Source organism: Cupressus sempervirens, chromosome 8 (genome assembly GCF_028749045.1).
Source record: "Cupressus sempervirens isolate cs-2001-9-10 chromosome 8, ASM2874904v1, whole genome shotgun sequence".
NCBI lineage: Eukaryota > Viridiplantae > Streptophyta > Pinopsida > Cupressales > Cupressaceae > Cupressus > Cupressus sempervirens.
In genome coordinates this window covers 780,988,438-780,998,272 of record NC_143125.1, presented here as the reverse complement: position 1 = coordinate 780,998,272, position 9,835 = coordinate 780,988,438, and positions in this window count along the sequence as shown.

The window sequence follows — 9,835 nt, the reverse complement described above, 5'->3', positions numbered from 1 at the left end:
TCCCTAATTCCTTCTCCCCACACTACTCCAATTCCCTCTCCTCATCATAGCCCTATTCCATCAACAAGTGCTACACTTTTGCAACCAAGTGGATCTTCAATACGGATAGTATATTTAGGAGATAGAAAGAGTAGTAGCAGTGAATCTGCTAAGTCAAATGAAGTAGTAAAGAAGACTCCAAAAGTGGATAAAGGTTAGAGTTCCTCTAAGCTCATCACCCAAGATCAAAAGAATCCTTTCTCTTCAATTATTGAAGAGGTTACCCAAGCTAAGAGGAAGATGTTCAGCATGGAATCACTTGGGATAACCTCCAAGGTGATAGGTATTGACTCCTAGTTGGAGGACACTCTGGAGAGAAAGAGGAAAAATAAAGATGAGAGTACTTCTGCTAAAGATACTATATCTCTTGCTATCCATTTTGGATCTACATTAATTAGAGTTAAGAAGCAAAAGACCTTGTCGATACTCGGGAAAAATCAAGAAATAGGTCACCTACCAATGGAGATTGCCAATACCAACAAGGGAGGGTGGATCAAGGACATCATGGTCAAAGATTTTACTCTGCATTTTTTTGATCTTGGTGAAGCAATGAATGATACCAAAATTGGCTTGTGGAAGTCAACCAATGAGGTGATCGAAGGGTAGCTAGAGATTCTTAAGTTGTCATAGATTAAGATTAAGGCTAAGATAGAAGAACTAAATAAGTTCATTAGATAGGTAGTCACTCTATTGGCAACCATCTCTGGAGTATCAATGACTAGAAATCCTACTATTGCTAAAGTTTAGGCCCTCATCTCTCAACTCCAAGAAGATAGGCATTATGGCCAAATTGGTAAAGAATGGATTGAGAAGCTCAAATTAGAAGGAGCCACAATTATGGAGCAGACTGGTAACATTATCTTAAGGCTAGAAATAGAAAAATATAACATTATATCAAATAGAAATACTCTACTTGGAGAAAGGGTGAAATGCAATGATTGCATCTCCCTCTTGAAGATGATTATCCAAATGAATGCCAAAGAAGTGGTGGAAGCTAAAATCTTATCAAAGGGAGATGAGCCTCTATTCGCGTGGCTTCAAAGCATGCAATTTAAAATTGAGATGATCCAATCTATAGAGAAAGGGCTCAAAGAAATAGAGGATAAGGTGAAAAAGACATAGGATAGAGGATTTGAGCTTATGAGGGTATTAGATATAGACTCATAAAATAGTGGCCAAGGAAAAGCACTTATTGGAGTTAATGTCATGAAGGAGAACTCTTCCAAATTTCTAGATAATTTGTCTGATATAAATTTCCATTGTCAAGATAGGGTTGTTGAACTACACGCACTTAGCGGATGCATACATGTGGCTAAAGAGGAACTACCAAGTCAATTAAATGTTGTGAAGGAGTTGGCTAGAGAGCACTATAAATGGCTATTGAGTTATACCAATATCCACCTGCCCAGGTATGAAGAACTCATCCCAATCATAGTTTCTGCCATGGCTTATAGAACAAAAGCAGAAAAGTGAAAGAAGTCAAAGTGATTCACATTCTGCCTCCTTTTTTGTTTTGTTATGTAATTATTTTAATATGACAAATTGGTGCCTTACCATTTGTCACTTTTGAGAAGATGAACTGATTGAGCTTCCATTGTAACAATCATCTCGAAATTGTATATGTATGAGACTAAAAGATTAATGAAAGGTCAGAAATTTTTTGGTGTGAATTAATTTTTGTTATAGAGAAAATTGAATGTTATTTTATGTCAATTATTTTTTGTTCTAGTTTGGATTAGGTTAGTCTATTGTTTTTTTCTCTTTTGTTTGAGTCAAAATAGGGAAAGAATAGAGTTTCACTTCCTCTATTTTGAAACAACAAATGAATGTTATAGTCATTGTTATTGTTCATTCTGTTGGTCTGAATTTTCACATGGTAAAATTCCTTTGTCCAAGTCTAAAAATTTAGATTGGAATCCATTAATGGTGGATAGGGTTTCTAGCCAAATCTTCCATTTGTTTGCCTTTGAAAAATTCTGTTAAAACCCTATGTCACATTCCATTTAAAAATTCCCTGGCGTGATTTTTTTTTAAAAAGGGGATAAGCAAATATTCTTTTCCCGCCCATTTTGAGGTTGTTGTTCAGCCCTTTTGAAAGAGGTTTTATCCCACTGTCAGATCTTATTTGAATCTATGGTTGTCGCATACTCGTTATAGCAAGATGCTCGATTGTTACACCTAATGAAGTAGCAACCATCAGATAACTATGTCTGTGATACTAAAAAATGAAGTCTGGCACTGAGAATTGTGTTAACATGAAGACATTATGACCACATGCTATGTCCCAGGCTTGTCAATTTTAAGAATAAATGCACGTGAAGAAACTCACAAATGGTGTCACCAGAGTCAAAGTTTCTCTGGCAATTCGCTAAGTTGCTATCAAAAAATCCATGCGACTTGCCGGTAGCAATATAGCAAATACCCAAATTTTGCAAAAGGCAGTGCTCTTTTAAAGGTTGATGTGATTGCGAAAAATTCCATGTAGACTTATAAATATGCACAACTACCTTTTCTGATAGAAGTATTAATTAGTAAATTTGCAATCAATGTATTTTGTTCTCCATTATCAGAATTGAGAATCCGTCGAAGGTCACTATATCGCGAGCAAGAATAATGCCAATTTTTTGGTAGTGACATAGTGAAGGCTCGATCATGACTAAAGATGACATTCTTCTAGGATCCCAAGGAAAATATTGTGCAAGCTTTTATTTTATTTCTTTTCCAGTTGTGTCACTAAGAGTTTTATTTCCCGACATCAATTTTGATGTTTACCAGGAGGTCACTATATCACTAGCCAGATAGTTGGTAATTTTGCCAGTAGCGACTGGTTGGAAAGTGGTGATGTAACAAAAAACCCTCAAAGGTGGGCCCTGAATGAGTGACATGATAAAGCTGAATTGTGCAGATCAAATTACATGGTGGCATCCTACTGAGCATCTATAAGCGAAAAAATCTAGATGCATCAGAACTCGCTATATCGCTAGTCGGGTAGTTAGTATTTTTATCAGTAGCAATGTAGCGACTTGCTTGAAAATCACGAATTTGGAAAGGGCAAGAAAATGTGATGTCATTAAGAGATTAAAAAATACATATGTGTGCCAGCATGTTGATCCAGCTTAGCGACAACAGTACCTAGACCCACTACCCATGTATAAAACATATGAAGAATTCTGATCGTCAGATCAAGCATGGATCAACGATACTCATTAACTCGCTATGAAGAGATGTGCAAAGATTATGTATAGCAAGTTAGTGAGTAAGGGACCCACCATTTTTTTCTTAAAAGTTGTTTCAAATATCTACCACACCATCAAAGCAAAATTAGTGGTTATCACTAGCTCGCTATGGAAAGGTGCTTGAAAGTTATGTATAGAAAGTTAGCAAGTTGATGACACGTGTCCTTGGTCATCCATGGGCCCAATTTGAAACACCAGCCTTGAAGGAAAGGTATAGATGGAGGAAATTTATTGGTTTGACTACCAACGTGGAAAGAAGAACATTGAGTCAGCTTAGTTTTCATTCCTAGATCATAGGATTTTTCAAGGATCGACAGCACAAATTTAAAAGGAAGTGTGATGCTACTTTATTTTTTTATTATGTGCATTTATGATGAACGAAAGCTTCGCGTGTGGGAGAAACAAAGTATAATACAAGAGATTTTCATTAATTCTAGTCCCACACAAACAAAGATTTCATGTTTTTTGAGCACAACAACTTGTTGCTCATATTGTGTTAAGCCTGGTAAAGACATGAAGTGATTCCTCATCTGTTTGAGAGCAACTGCAGAAGTGCAAAGAAGAATAAGTCTAGAAAGTCAAGTAAGTACTCATATATAACCTCTATGACATTCCAGTTCCTACTATTATGAACAAGATGCTTCCTAAAAAAGCATTTTCTAGACAAGTTAATTATATGTATGGGAATGTCCACGATGATTTGTTAGAATTATTCCCAGAATCCACTATAGAGCCTGCACAAGTTGAAAGATTAATTTCCTTAAACCCTAGGCTAAAAATTGCTGATGGCTTATATGACAAGGGGAACTGGGTTAGGGATGCAATAACTACTCAAACTAGCCTTGTTTTTTTTTTAAAAGTGGTTTTCAGAAAGGAAGTTCTTTTCCCCGCATGCTAATATCTGGAATTTTGATTTGGGAAAGCTAGTAGTTCCAAGTGTTTTCATGGATTATGATTTGCTTGAAGCCATTGCAAAGAATTGTGACCAATCTATTAGGGTTGTGAGAAGAAATGATGGTGTGCCTCTGGTCTCAATTAGCCCTAAAGAAATAAGAGAGGTTTTTAACCTAGAACCATTGTCAGATTACCATGTGCCAATCAATTTGCCAGAATTAGAAAATGAATAAAAAACAAAGAAATATGTAATTAGGGGAGGTGCACTGAGGGCACATATTGGTACCAAAGAAAATCTGCCAATAATTATTGCAGCCTCTAGAGAACCTTTTAAGAAGAGTCTTTTCACTTCCTAGGCTTAAAGATATATAGGACCCTATGCCATGTTTTTGGTGAAGATGAGCAAAATTTCATGCCCATTGGCCTTATGTATATGATGGTTCAAATTGCTTCTTTCAGTGTAGATTTTATCTTTGATTTTGCCTCCTTTTTGGCTAAAGAAATTCACATTGGTTTAGTTGGAATTGCAAAGGGAAAATTAGAGAAACCTTTTGGCCACTATTCTCTATTAATGCATATGTTCTTGTTCAAGGGGTTGACATATTTTGGTAATGAGATGGAATTGAACAGAGAGGAAATGGGAAAATACTGCTAGTCCAGTTATGGAGCACAGATATGACCTAGGATGCAAATAATGCCACTTTTTTTTAGTTTTGATAGGTATTTTTCTTCTAAATTAAGATGCCTCATATTGAGTGACAATCCTAGAATCTCTAAGGTACTAATGAGTCTCATCAGGCCTATGGATAACCCCCATAATTTGAAAGTTTCACACAATTGGGGAGATATCATCCCTTACTCTATTTCTACTATTTTCAAAATTTATGGTTTCAAAGGGAGTCCTCATGTCTTGCCTTACCAAGTACCTTTCAAGGTAGGAATGGCTAAAGTTTTGTGGCAACTAGGAGGAGTAGAAGAAATGTTTCTATTGAAGAGGCAACTAGGGTCAATTTTACCTACCTACATAGTGGACCATTAGTTTGTGATTACCAAAGGGGGCTGGCTCTTTTTGCATAAATTTTTGGATCAGTATATGATGGCTGTCTCCCATCTCCATTTTTGTGATTCTGAGGGATTTTTCAATCAGGCCTTGAGGCATAGGATTAATCTTGGACAAGTCAAACATGATTCATATTATCCAAAGGACATTATAAGGAATGAATTATCATTGTAGGAACAAGAAACTAAAAAAGAAAAATGGAGAGTTTACTCCCGGGTCCTAGAATTCATTCATTGTTTTGATCAGAAATATAGTCCTTCGGATAATGCTAATATAGAGGCTAACAGAATAAATAAGCTCACGAATAACTTCCCTAAAATAATGGAAGTTATGAATGACAAGAAATAATTTTTTATTGATTTTTATCCTGATAAGGCCATAGAAGTCACGAGGAGGTTGGCTTTCACTCCTAATGTAGGAGCTGGTCAAATAATTGTACAGGAGAAGCCTAGTTACACTATAATTCAAAATAAAAGGGCTCTTGAGATAAGGGAAAGCAAATAATGGGATCCACCAGCATAGCCCTAGAGGATAGACCTAATGACCCTAATCCCAAGAGGCAGAAAGTAATGAAAGAGGCAAGTTGAGTAATATTCACCTACTTAATCCCCTTTGAGGATTGGAGAAGAATAGCTCACAGGTGAGAAAATTGAGCAGATGGGATCACAGGGAGGCATCTTTATTACTCAAGCAAAATTGGATGAAGGTAACCCTCCAAAACCTACCCTCCCAAGTCTGGACCTAATAATAGATGACTATAGAGGCAAGGAATTGGACCTTGTGTTAGAATAGGCAAGTCATACATTTTTGGCTGATGACAGTTTTGTGAAATCTAGGGCTTTTCAACAGTTTGCATGAAGGGAAAACATGAATATTTTTGAGGAGAAATGTGCAAGGGTGAAAATAGAGCATCTAGAAATAGATGAAGCTACCGTCCAAAACCAAACAAAATAAAAAATGATGAAAGAATTTTAGAATATAAGCCCTAAGGATAGAAGGCAAATGGTGAATGCATCTAACATTTTATTTTTACCAAATTGGGATATTGTTGATGCCTTAGTTTTTAGTTATGTTTCAAATAAATTGATCTTGCAAGATCAAAATAAAGGGGACTTTCAAGGCACTTCATTCATTGAAGATCAAGCTACATTGGTCAGCTGGTCATTGAGAAGAGGATATAGAGCCCCATCATCACAACTAGATGAGTCTAGATTGATGGGAAGCATAATTGTGAGAAGAGTTGTTGATACCTCACATGTGTAGGCAGCACACTGGAATGTGGATTCTTCCAAGTTTCTTTTGGCCATTACTAAAAAGGAGGAATAGGCTATGTTTGAGTTATAGAATAAATATGAAACAATTCTTGAGACCTATAATAAGAAGGTAAAAAGGAGAATTGAACTTGAAGACAAGCTAATGGGGAAGTCCACTAAGCCAAGAATAACATACCCCCATCCTCCAGTTGAACCCTTCAAATCCACCCCCTCATAGAAATACTAGATACACCCCAAAGGCCATAGTACTACACTGCTGAGGATTTTGAAGAAGAAAAGGATAAACTATGGACTTTACATGTAGAGCTAGAGTCAAAATATGAAGATAAACTAAGAAAAGCTCTCACATATTAGGGGGACAAAGTTGAATGGCCACTAATTCATGATCAGTTGGCCAAGGCGATCAGTATCTAGGAGGAATTGAAAGCCAATGACGAGGCTCTAAAGCCTATTGTGAATAAATGGATAAGAAGGGAGAAAGAAATGAAATTTTTGTGTTTCTCTATCATAAGGAGTTCTTATGATCAAATTGAAAAAACCTTTGACATTGTTTCTAATCTTGCAGATTTTGACAATAAAAGGATTCATTTACAAAGAATAATAATAGGCTCCTTAAACAAGTACAAGAGCCAAAAATTTAGTTTGTTTCCTTGTGCCCTAGATAAAAGAAATAATTTGAAAAGAAAAGATGAATAGGTGAAGGAACTTGATGATATTTTTTGTTTAAGGATGAATAAAATTGTAAATGAAATAGGGCATGCATGGTGGGCTACCACAACAGAAGAAATGGTGAAGGCCCAAATATTCTTTGATTCTTTAAAATAGGAATTCATTGCTATTGATAATGAGGTTGATCATGTGTTAAAAATATAGAGAGATATTTTGCAATTCAATTGGCCAGATGATACATTTTTTGACAAGTGGATGGTAGAAATAGCTCCTAGTGAACAGTTTCATTAAGATGAAATTGACAGTGATGAGGTGCAGGGTGAGGAGATCCAAATAATTGACACCATCACTACTCAAGCCCAGCTAGAAGAAGAAGACAAGAATAATCAGTCACTTTCAGTTGCAGGCCCAGGCCCACAAGATGTTGATACAATTGAAGAAAAGAAAAGGGTAGAAGTTACTCCCACCGTACAGGATAAAGATGGTGAAAACCCACATGTGGAGATTAATGTGCAATCATCAGAACAATCTTCGTTGTTGGCTAGCTTGGTAGTTGCATACAAAGAGAGATCAAAATAGTAGCCAACTCAGCAACATTAGAAGATGTGACAGAAGATGACCCACCAAAAGGACTGTTTTGATTTGGACATCTTCTATTACCCACATTTTTATCATTTTGTGATAGGTGTATGTAAATATTTCTTGTAAAGGAAACCTATCATTTTCTCTTAGCCTAAAGCTTGTTGCATCTCACACTATATAAGTGAGATTCTAGGGCTAGAGAAAGGGTTCGATTTCTATTGTGTCTAGGTGATATACTTAGTTTGTTCTCGGTCCAATATTTGAGCAAGTTTGTGATGTTTTTTCTTTGTTAGTTCTTGAGAATAGATGAATATATAGAATGATTTCTGTGTTTCTTCTTAAGGTCATTCTGAGTTTACTACAAATGTATACAATTTTCAAAGAAAATGAATACAAATTATGAGCTTTCCCCATATCATTTCTTATTGAATTTTGTCTCCTTTTAATTACTTGGTTATCTTCATATTGTATGAGTAAAGGCTTGTGCAATTGAATGCAATCTAGTTAGGTTGTATATATGTTCATCACTGCTATTAGTTCAATGGATTAAGTAAAAGCTTTGATGAATTTGATGAGGTTGCTACAGTAGTGGAAAGGATTTTTTGAATGATAAATTTTGATAAGAATTGCTGATAATATTTGTTGTAAGGCAACAAATTAGATCTAAGGATTTGTTGTAGACTTTGAACCCCAATGGATTAGGCACTAGTCAAATTGATTCAACTAGAAGAGAAATATGCCATAAATAGTTTTCAAATGTACAATTATAATCAATTTTACTTTTATTTCCTAAAGATCTTCAAAATTGGCCAGTACTTGTTTGCATGGAAGGTTTTAACTTCAGTTAGCCACTATTGTTGAAAATACGTGCAGACCTATAGAAGAATTTTGGCCAGATCTATTATATGGGATGTGTTTATCAAATTGTAATGAATTATGTAGGTATTTGAGGATTTGAGATGAGAATCAAAATGAAACTAAAATAATCCTCATATAGTGTTTCCTAGTCTTGAATCATCCCTGGGTATACCCACCTTGGTTTTGTAGAGCCTAAAGAGTAGAAAACCACCCTTAGTTTTGTTGAAGTTGGATCCAAATGGTTTGCACATACAATTGTTAATAGGAATTGGCTAGTCCTTAGATTGTGTGAGTGATTTCATTTTGGTATTGAGCATTTTGTTGCTTAGTAGTTTTTCAAAAAATACCAACAAAATGGTGACTCTACTGGGGAGTTGTCCAACACATTTGAGAAAAGTACTATAGTTTCTTTGGTTTTGTTGTGTACGTGTGTGTTAGGTTATCTAAGTTTTTCCTATGGTTATAAGGGAATATTTTAGTGACAAACCTTGAGAATTTAAAAAAGAGAATAGCCCAAGTACCATAGCGACACACTGACGTATCTAGCTTATCCAAGTGTCTTATCTAACGAGAAAAGAGTTGCAGTCTTATGATATTAGCGATTGGTTTATCTGTGTAAGATATTTCTATTTTTATTTGTGTATTATTTCCTTTGAGTTGGGAATAATTGTCATTGTGTATTTTCCTAAGAATAGGGTGGTGACTTAGTCAAGGTTTTGAAGCTAGTGCTTATTTTAACAAAAGGTGAATATGGCTGACAAGAGAAAGAACATAAGAGCTTACATGAGAGCCAATCCTGATATACCGATGTATACTGATTTACCCCAAGATGGTAGGAAGAACCAAAATAAGAAAAGGACAGATCCAAATCCCACCTAGAAACCTAGAGGTAGTGTATGCATCAATTCCTAGTATCAACCAATATTAGGGAGAGAATCTTCTTCACTTAGTTCTAAATCCAAAACCACAAAACTCTTAGGAGGCATTTTCAATACCCCAGTACCAGATGAAAGAACATATCAAGATAAAGATATGGCTCATGTAGGAAATGCTTCACCAAGGCCAAATCTCATAGTAGATATGAACCACAGGATAGGATTTAGGAGTTCATTTGATGATTCTTTTAATCCCAAAGCAGCCCCATACATGGAGCCCAATCATATAGATTTGCATGATCTTGCTAATTTAGAGGCTACTTCTACAAACCCTAAAGAAATGCACTC